We start from the raw sequence: 11,584 nt of genomic DNA on the forward strand, positions 1-11,584 counted from the left end.
CACACACTTGCGGTCACAGTATTGGTGAAACTTTCCTGCCACACTGAAGAAACAGCTTACCAATGTCTGCTGAACTGTCTGAACAGCAAACCACACTCAAAGTTCAGACTGTCACCAATAAATCTTTTTGCCCGTATAGTTTTGAATTCAAATCACCTGAGAGGGAAAACCAAATGTAAGCGTTGACTTTGAAATGTTTTTTAGAACGATCAGCTGCATATAGGCACGAAAGCTCAGACTATTTTTTCATATCATGATGTTAGAAACATTTTAACAAAACCTACAGTGAGTAGTTTTATTTTGTTTAGAGATCAAAACCAAACTTGCGCAATATCAATATAAAATGCAGAATAAATTTTGGGGCACTCAAGTTGCTCAGGGGTTACAACTTGACCATGAGCCCCAACATCCCTGGTTTAAGACTTGCAGGGAATCTTTGGTGCATCTCTCTGTCCTGTGTTTCCTGTTATCTCACTATGCATGTATAAAAGTATAAAAAAAATCCAAATAATACTATAATATAATAAAATATTATATAATATAATATTAAAATATTATAATTTAATTAAATATAGAGTTTGTACAGAGTTGACGTTTAGCATCTATAGATACGGACCTCATCACTCACCACAGCAGGCATTGGGGGTGGCAATGATACACTTCTGTGAGCTTTTTATTGGCGCTTAGCACATTTACCATTTCTACATTTCACAGTTTGAATCAGATCTTTAATATACATTGTGAGGTAAGACTTTCTCTGCATACTTTTTCTCTATATTTTGTTAGCATACATATTTATTCTGTGTACATTTTTAAAAACAACCAAATATGGTGAAGAATAGGACTTTGATTGTTAATACTGAGGGTTTTTTTTAAATGAACAAAGCAGCTGCAGGGAAATTTATGAACAAAGAACCACCACTCTTTATGTAACCCCTGACTGAAATCAAATAATGTTATTTTAGGGTCAGTAGTAGAGTGTTGGCAGTGCAGATTTCACTCACATTTACAAGATTCAATAGTGCATGCAACTGAAGGTAAGCCCACTTATTTTTTTCTGGCCAAACTGCCAGGTGGGTAAACTCAAAGTCTTGAATGCTTTGCAGTGGCGTACAGTACTGAGTTTCTTCATACAGGCAAACCGGAAAGTTTTTCCTATAGGAGTGCAACTTTTCATGAAAAAACCCTGAACCTGAAGCTATTTTTGTTTATAAACCACATAACCATTTAATTTGCAGATACTTTTCGCAGATGGGATGCAGCAGCTGCCGCCGGGACCGACAACTACAACATTGAAAATCCTGTTCGCTGGATAAATGCTGATTTATTGAGACACGTTTCATCCTCGCCAGTGTTGAAAAGAATATCCAGATGTAAAGACTGTTAAGCCCCCACAGCTGCACACCTCATGGCCTTACACGTACCTTTCTATCCGCAGAGAAGAAAATTAAGGTTGACGCTTCAAGAGCCGCATGCATAAACAGTATCACACTCCCATGAAATACCATACGACTGTTTATGTTTCCAAACCTGCATTACAGCTTTGTAAAATGTCAAAATCATATTTACATCAAGGTGGAGATAAAGATAAATACCTCAAGTGCACTGCTGCCGTGAAACTGTCAATTACACTATTTGCAATTTTTGTAAACACATGATTTCCCTAAGAACCGCAGCAAGAGGATATTCATTCGCTTGGTTTACATTCCTCTGACTCTATCAGAGGTATTTTAAGACTTTAGTTTATAAAAAAAATATATAGGATACTTCAGGAAGTAATGAATGACATGAGTGATGACAGATGCTGGAGAAGTTGAAGAAGACAAACTGTTGGAAGGGATGTTACAACACTCTGTATTAGGGTTGAAATTAGCTAATATTTCACATGTCAAAAATGTAAAACTAAGTGACATGATTTCCTGACTTGGACATAGAACGCAACAATCTCTGTTCGCAAGTTGTCCTGCATAGTTCATTTTATCAGATGAAATTTTTCAATCATGTGAGAGGCAGGACTTTCACTTTTTCCAAAAATCAAGGTGGAACTAATATGAAATGACATGCAAAATAACGCTGACATCACTTTACTTTACTATGTCAAAACTTAACATAACATTTACTTGACATAACCAGTTATCATGCACGTGTTGCTCACATCGTTCAACGACAGCTCTTGAGATTCCCTTGCATATAAATCTTCTTAGCTGTGGTGGTGGTGATTTTTACGTGCTTCTGGGAGAGGGCCTGCTGAAGGTTACTCTGCCTAATAGAAGGCACTCAGATAAGGTTGTACGCTTGCAAGCTAATGTTAGCAGGTGAGTGCGCAGATTTGCCGTTATTGTAGAGTAAGTCAGCTGATTTGTACAAAGCTGAAAGTTTGTTCTTTTTTTCCCCAATCTACGGTGTAGAACCCAAAATTCACATACTGCTACTCGGACTCTTTGGTGTCGCGATTGTTCGCTCAAGACAGCTTTGCTCTCCGTTGTCCTGAATTATCGCAGCAGGCTTAGTTTACAGATAGGTCAAGAGAGTACACAATGTAAGAGCATGCTCTGCTGGATCACAAGGCAAGCTACTGCAAACTGTCTGTTGGCTTATAAACGGTCTTCTGTTAATTGACTGTAAATTTATGGCGATTTTAAAATTTAACAAATTACTTAAAAAGTCTTGCATGTTCTAGCTACTGCATATATCGCAGAGATGGTGAGCCTCTGTTCCACCAGTCAGCCACGTCCATCATCTGATCAAGGCTTTCTATCTGTCCCCCATCCCTATTTTTAAATCCAGCGGTGGTCGTGCTTTTGCGTCTTTTCTGTTTTATCAGAAGAGCTAAATCTGTGTTTTGTTTTAAGTTGCTCCTGAAAACTCATTTCTATAGGTTGGCTTTTTTTAAATTCTTCATTAGTTTTGGTCATGGTGTAGCTCCCCAGCAAACTCGGTTGCATTTACAGTCGTTTAAATGTGGATTAATGTACAGTGTCCCTTCTTAAATAAATAAATTACAAATGTAAGTCTTGTTTTTGTTTTGTGAATACGTGTCTGTATGGATTTATATACTGTATGTATTTACTATTTATGTGTACGTATGTACTAGAATTTTTATGCATTTTATAAAAATGTGAAACACTATAACAGCATGTTTTAAAAAGTGATACATTAAATAACTTAGTATTATTATTAAACAATCTTTTGCACTTATAGACTGTACATTTTCAATACTTACAAGTCATCACAAATGCTCATATTTTGAATAAAAAGTGACAGCCCTAGTGCGAGGCATTCAGCAAACTCCTTCTTAAAGGTCATGTAATTCATATGTGATTGTGGTGATGTAAGACTGGACCAAAAAAAGTCCTGTCTCAGTAAAAAAGTAAACTTTTGAAGTGCTGCATACTATCCAATTAAATTGATAAAACTAAGCAGGAATCTTGCCTCTAGTTATGCAAAAACGCCATTCAGCAAATGAGTCTGCTTTCTGAAACAAAGACTGTGCGTCACAGTATGATGCCTGTGCTCATTTAGTCCAAATTCTCTGTTGAATTTGTGCATTTTCAAAGTCCAAACATCTTTCTCCTCCCTTTCAACCAATTTGCCATCTGTCTTCATTGCATCTATCTTGACTCTCAAGGCCATGCGCTGTAATGGCACAGCGCCTCATGTTTAAGTGTTTACTTCCTAAAGGGCACTGGAGAGCCTGTTTACTGATTACAAACTCTGCCTCTCCGTTTCTGTCTCAGAACTCACGCCACTCTCATGACCAAGTCAAGGTCTCTCCCATGCTCTCCTCCACGCCATCAATCTCAGAGGGAGAAGCAAAACTTCCTCTCACGCTATTTGGTTCCTGTGCCCCCGTATGATAAATACACTTCCCCTCCAAATATCATATCCGCCTCTTCCTCTTCTATTCATCTCCGAGTATAAACAAACACAGGTTGACAGACTAATCTGTTTTTATACAAGTCTTATCCTTCCCAGCTCGCAGCTTGGGGTTTAAACAAACGCCGCTGCTCTTCATTTCTAAAAAACTGACGTGTCATGTTTTTCATTGACCGGAAAGGTAGAAATTAGCGATATCATGTGGACATCTCGCACGCCAACACAAAACCGCATGTGCGTCAGCTGTACGCACACATAACCCCTAAAAAATGCATATGGTAAACACATACAGACTCAAATAGTGTTTTTTTAGTCAAAAAACAGCACTTTTGTTGCCGTTTATTCTTGAAGTTGCTGCTAAAAGGTTTTTTTTAATACACAAAACTCTACAAAGCTGAGTGTATTTTTGTGCATGCAAACCAAATGACAGAACAATCCATAGGGTGCAGAAACAGACTACAGCCAGCTTGTAAAAGTTTACAGACTCCAACCGTCGCTTTAAACAGAAACACCACTCAGCCCATATAAATTACAGTGTAACGACACCATCAGTGAATGCCGATGGAGCCATGTTAAAGTCCAGCGCTCCTGACATACTTGAAGCATGGCATTCCAGAGACTAGTTGTTGGCCCGCTTTACCACATATAAGCAACACAACATCCATCACTTTGAAGCTCGTTCTTTCTCGACCCAGCAGATTCGTCTCTTTGACTCACGCTGGGAAACGAGCCTGTCGATCCGACTGTAATGTAAGCAAATCTGATCACATACCACAAATCACAACAATCTATGGGTGTTACACAAACACACTGATACACAAAGCTAGATTATGTAAGCATGTTAATTTAACTGTCAGTATTTATCAGAGTGGTTGATGCTGGTCAAGTACACAATAGGACATCACTCTAACTTTATGAGATTCAGGGCCCCGATACATTTTCATAGACAAAATTTCCCAACTTTTCCACAATTTGTCAAGGACCAGTAACAAAATTTAATGCAAATTCAAAACATATAATACAAACAGAATGTATAATAAATTTAATCCAAATGTTAGTTATTACCAAAGCATCCTGCTGTCATGCCAGGTAATAATGCGAACAGTTTCTCGTTACAACAAGATGTTTTTCATGTTTTAGCAAGATACCGTCATGTTATTACTTCATATAAACTTTAGCAGGTTTTTACTTTTCTTGTTATAACAAGATACTATTTACGTTGTGATGTGAAATGTTTCATGTTAAAACGTGATAAGTGATCATGTTGGTAAGTTTGTATGACATAATAACATTAAAATATTTAATTAAAATGTTAAAACGTTATAACAAAAAAACTTTTCACATTATTACCTGATACTGATCTTTTTTTTTCTGGCGTGGCAGTCCTACGGTTCTGTGACTTATCGAAGATGTAACAACTTTAACAACAAAATTCCATATTTTTTCTAAAACTTTCAATGATTTTCTGTAATTCCATGGCTTTTGCAAGCCTGAAATATTAGATTGTGAAATTCATCTACTTTTCCAGGATTTCAATGACCGTGGGAACCCTGGACACGCAGAAGTTTCCATCAGAGGGTGTGGACACATCAGCCTTATATATCCATTTTTACACCATCTCCTGCTTTATCGCAGTTCCACCAGGTACCACTATGGTACCTGTGGCTGAGGTGCAATACATCACAATGTGGTTGAGTAACCTTGCAACCACCCCGTCATCTGCTTGGTATCAATCAACGCCCCCATCAACACAACGCTCATCATCATTATCAGACGGCAGGCTTTTGAAACGCTGTCTTGAAACACTTTCTGGGGTTTGTTTCCATCTAAACTCATTCTCCCATGGACAAAGACCTTCCCACACACACTGTGGAAACACACACACATACACACATACCTCGGAAACCACAGCTTTCTCAACTGTGGGGGGACTGGGAAGCCAGTGAGAAACATTTAGGGGTCTGGGGTATGCAGTCACAGTTAAAAAGTAATTAGCTGTCAGGACAAACCATAAACTTAAAGCTGCCATGTCTTCCTCTCACGGGCTGTATGGACTTAGTTTGACATCACACGTATGGTTTAGAGGACATTTAATATGCATCCAAAAGTCGGGTTATGGCTAGGCGCCATTTTGACACAAATTTGTGCTTCAAAATCCGACTTTGGGCAACGTGATGAAGCCCTGGTAGAGTTGGCGCGAGTTGAGTACTTTACTGTTATTAAAGCTTAAAACACTGGCTCCCAAACCTGAGGGTCCTGACCCCCACTAGAGGTTGCCAGAGCTTCACAGAGGGGTCACCGGCCATCTTGCCTTTAAGGAATATAAGAAAACTTCTCAAAAAAATAAACAGTTGGCCAATATTTCAGTGTTATTGTTACATAATGAATATAATACAGAGTTCCCACACATTGTCACGCAATTTAAAAACTATTCCATGAATCTTCAAGGACACACAGTTTTTTTTCTTGCCCCGCTTGCCTGGCATTTTTTAAATGGAAGATTCAGACTCTATATTTCACCATCATTTCAGTATCCCACATAATGTGTTCAAGGACTGTCAGAAATTAGAAAATCTAACCATAGTTTCTGTTTTTATAGTTTCTGGCTGTGATAAACACTGTCATTTTTGGGTAATTTATAGAAGCAATGCCATCAAAAACTTTAAGAAAAAAAAAATCAAACCAAATTTTTTAGTTGTCTATAAAAATAACCCAAAAAAATCAAATAAACAAAAAATCGCAGAAGACTTAGAAAGAAAAAGAAAACATCTCCAAAACTTTTTAAAGAATCATGCCTTCCAAACTGGTTCTCTAGATCTGCTGAGGAGTTTATGTTTTCTATAAAAATTGACAAAAACAAAAATGAATAAATAAATAAATAGAAAGAAAGAAATCACGCAAAATGTTTAAGTTCAACAAACAATTTCTTTTAAAAATTAAAAAAAAAAAACCCAAATATAGCTATTTAAAGTTGTATACGTGAAGTGAAAGATGTGATGAACAAATAAACAAAAACAACCAAATGTTGTCACATGTTGACACATATACACATACTATAATTTACACTATTTCCATGACTTTCTAGGTCTGGAAAATGTGATTTTGAAATCCCATGTCTTTTCCAAGTTTTCCATGACTGTGGGAACTCTGATAATATTAAATATCCATAAAATATGTCACCTAGAGTAATGGCAAAGCAGATTTGCCATTCACAGCCCCAAATATAGTCTGCTTTGAGACAGTGGCTCCCACCCTTTTAGCATGTGACCCCTTAAAATGAAGCTTTGTTTACTTGCGACCCCGAGTCATAGATTGCACTGTGTACAAGGGGTGGCCAGTTCAACAAAAGTTTAAATTGTTTTAACTGGACCTAAAAATGCAAAATTATCCAGCAATTTACAGAAATGTGTTTTTCTGTTTTTCTAAACCTAAATCATTTCACAGTCCTTCAGATTTATCCTGCAACCTGTAAGGGCCACATCCTTTCACTGGGAAACACTACTTTGATACCTAAAGTTCTCTCAAAACAAAGACCCAGATGCTCATAGTTCGAAATCAACAACTGAAATCCTGACTTCATGCAGAAAAAGAAGTGTTGACTTCGTATTTCCAAAGTCGAGTTAAAGGATTTCCTATTGATTTAGTGTAACCAACCGACCACCTCCACAAATACTACATGAATGCTAGTGCCTGTTGAGGGCTACTTTTGACTGTGTCAGTGTAAAAAATACAGAGTTATAATATAAGCAAAACTGTAACAGTTTAACAAATGTGTAAAATATATGAATATATATGTGACCACTTTATAAATTGTATTGGATTTTGTTCCTATAATCCAGCCTGAATCCACCTTTCCAGTGAGATTAGGATAATCCCTATTTTTCTGATCAAAGGTATCCCGAATCTGCTAAGAAAGTTCTGAACAACACACACTGAAGGTTTGATCAAAACCAAGAATGGATTACATAATCTGATCCCATTAAATAACCTGTTGTCATGTGTTGATCCAATCCGCCAAAATCAGATTCTTTCTGTATAACTGGGCCCAGGCTCCTAAGCCTTGAGGTCCAGTTATCTGCACAGGCCGTCTCCTTCCCTTTGATCCCTGTAGAAATCTGTCAAACACATTTTGGGCAAGAGCTACTGCAATGTGTTGCAGGCCTGACAGAAACTCATTGAGGGGTGAGTCAAAGTATGAAGGTCAAGGTAGATTTAGAAAACAGATCTGATGTAGAACTGGTTCTGTTTCTGATCACACCAAGCCTGACACTAAATTTCACATTATCAATTGAGAATTAATCACAAATGTAGCTTGGAAATAATAGATGGTGAGCAGTTAAAAACTCAAAACACAAGTACTCTCTGTCATGGTGTTTATGTGGAGGTAAATCCATGCACCTGCAGTTTGTGTATAGAATAATTTAGTCCTTGGACTTTGGTTGGTTGTTGCTTTGAAGTCAGTTTTCCAGACCCCTTTAATAGCTGACAAATGCAAACTGCCATTCAAACTAATCTGACTCAACTTTGTAGCAGTGTGTATAATTGTTCTGGACTTCACTTCAAAGTCCTTCCTCACAAACTGTTGTCATTATTATGTCTGTATGTTCACATGGCTTCAGGCAGGTTTAGTCAGCTGTAATGGGCAAACAAAGCGCCAATCCTTTGGACACTGATGTAATCGAAGTTCAGCTCAGGACAAGACACTTATTGTCTTCCTAATCTTGATGCAGACACAAAAACAGAGGCAGTTTCAATAACCAATACCGGCACAACAGAGAGGCAAAGTCCATACTATTCCTATGTAACACCATCAGAAAAAAATGTACTGAGCCCCTTTCAAACTTTAAAACCAGAAAACAAACCAGATTTTTGTTAATTTGTATTGCACTGCCAAATCCAGTCCTAATAAGTGTGTAGGAGAAGGTAAGGAGGTAGGTAGATAAGTTGAGAAGTACCCCAGTGTGACAATAAAGCAGGGTATTTCTAATCCACGACATTGTGATTTTCAATACCATCAAAACATAGAGACCCTCATACAGGGATGTTGTACTGAGGATGTAATGTATGTAGTTCAGATCAGAAAGTAGTCCCTGCTTAGCAACAAGCAGCTGAGCTGACAAACACAGCGACCACGAGTGGTTGGGATAACATTACAGTACTGTAAAACAGCTGGCCAAGGCAATGAGATACCGCAACAGCATATTTTTACATCTAACTTGTAAATTAAGGGTTTATTTGGACCAACCAGTGCTGGTGATTGTTGACTACAATACAGAACAGTTGACAAACTAACTAAATGACTAACAAGACTGAAACAGTTTTGGTGAGTTTTATTTTGTTTCTGTCAAATTAATAAGATGATTAAGCTAGCTAGTCTTAGTTCAGTGAAAGAGAGAAACTTGAATTTAGAAAGTGTGTTGTATTTCTCTGTTTAAGGATGTATAAGTAGAGAATACAACCTGTCTTGACATTTTGTGCATATACTGTATACCCTGTAAATTTCAACAAGGTATTAAAATTAGATACCACCCAAGCCCACTAGCTAGGAAGCTAGCTGGTGTTAGTGATGTCTGTTGGACACCTATGGTTTCACACAAAACTAAATGGTACTATGACATACTTAACACACACTGTGATTTTCTCGGATTGCAAAATCATCTTTTAATAAGACAAACCTCATATCTGTAATTCATGGGTCAATTCAAACTGGATCAAAAGTTATTTTTCTCTTGTTGTTGACTACCGTACATATTGTTTCCATTATAAGGTCCCATAGGAGACATCGCAAAAGGGGGAGACTCCCCTCCATAAATCCTGAAGAAGACTTGTGGAACTTGTGCAACTTCAGACTTGCTACATTCAGAACAAAACGTGTTACAGAAGCCCTTTCCCACACATCTATTATGCTTAAGGCACCTCACTGTTCGATCACCACAACTCCTGCTTAAATATTTCTGCACATATTGAACACAGGTGCACTTACTGAGACCATAGCTGTGTTTGCCAAAATATGTTTTACAAGAGCACAACAAACGCCTTAAAGACACAGACAACCCATAAATCAAGAGCATTATAGCACACTCACGTGCAAAGAGACATATATAGAACTGTACACAATTAAATGCGTTCATTTCAAATTCAGAAACGGCATCTGTACTTTTTTTTGGGCTCATCTCTGGAATTATTTGCTTTGTATTCTACTTTATCCGTGCACATGCAAACGCACATTCACAGTCGACAGATAAGTGATATTGCAACATGTGTTCTTTAGTAACTTCATGGGCTGTTCCATTGAAATATTGTCCCTACGGCTACAATGTGAAGAGGACAAAGAGAGTAAGAATGTGTGTGTGCTTGTGATGCAAAGAGGCCTCAACACATGGGAGTAGTGAATCTCCAGCTGCTCCTAATTCTCCCTTATGGGTCTGTTCTGGCAAAGGGTGTAAACCACATGCTAATGTGTGCAACCTCTGAGCTGTGTGTGTGTGTGTGTGTGTGTGTGTGTGTGTGTGTGTGTGTGTGTGCGTGTGTGTGTGTGTGTGTGTGTGTGTGTGTGTACGCATGTATGTGTGTTTCTATCTTGTCAGTATCAGTGTGCCCTTTCTCTGCATCGCAGTATGTGTGACATCTGCAGGAAATGAGAGCCATCCTCCTATAGCTGATGAAGACAAAGGGACAGACAGACTCTATGGGCTCACTGAAGCCAAACTGTTGGAGAACATCCAAACTCTTTTAAAACTTTTTGCCCTTTTTTCCTAAATGGGTGACGATGATAGATCGCTCTGAGCTGACAAAGTGTCTTGTAAGGAATCTGGAGCCATGGGGAACTGAAGAAAAAGGGAAACGCTGTGCTTCAATGACAAGTAGTTAGGTCATATGGCAACAATATAGCACAAACAATAACGCGCACACTCTTTGTGCATGGCATTGTGTTTAATATGTGGAGACTTTGCCTCAACAAGAGCCTAAAACCACACAAAACTGCACTAGCCCTGCATAATGAATAAATGCGGTTTGGGCTGCGAGATTTTCCAATGTGGAAATGTGGGAGACCCCACACGTACAAATAGCTTTCACAATGTCCTCTTAATGTAGCCCACACACTTCATGATAATGCAACCAATCTCAACCTGAGATCTCACTGCAGTTTACATTATCTTGCACGACTCTGACACTGCTTATTGTGTGTACACTAATGTCCACAGAGTGAATACAAGGAGACAGGTTTTAAAAGATGCACGCAAAACTGCGGCTGTAAAAACACGCCGAGAACGGTTAGGACTATTCAGAAGAGCAAATTGGATCTGACGTAATAAGAGGGCCCTTATGAAAAACAGACAAGTGAATCATTTTTTGTATGAATACCATAACGTTTAGTTCTCATAGGTACAAAAACACAACAAAACACTTGCAAATGATCCCTGCATTCATGTGGTGTCGGAATAAGCAGACAAATTCCCAACTGGAAAAATTGACATTAACACCCCCTCAAGTTGGAACAAAAAGCCGGAAGGTGGGCGAAAGTTTTGGTACACAAGTTTATCTGAGCTGGCGTCATATATGCAGAAACGTGGCCAAATGTTCAGAGGCAGAGTGGGACCAAGTCATTGCTGTCCAAGTTGCAAGTCTTTGCACTCAAGCCTCATGTCCAAAGTCAAGATAGGCACGTCTCGAGTCAAGACCCGAGTCCTAAACTTTAAGTTTCGAG

This window comes from Plectropomus leopardus, chromosome 22 (genome assembly GCF_026936395.1).
Source record: "Plectropomus leopardus strain MGB_pleo_1.0 chromosome 22, ASM2693639v1, whole genome shotgun sequence".
NCBI classification, from domain to species: domain Eukaryota; kingdom Metazoa; phylum Chordata; class Actinopteri; order Perciformes; family Serranidae; genus Plectropomus; species Plectropomus leopardus.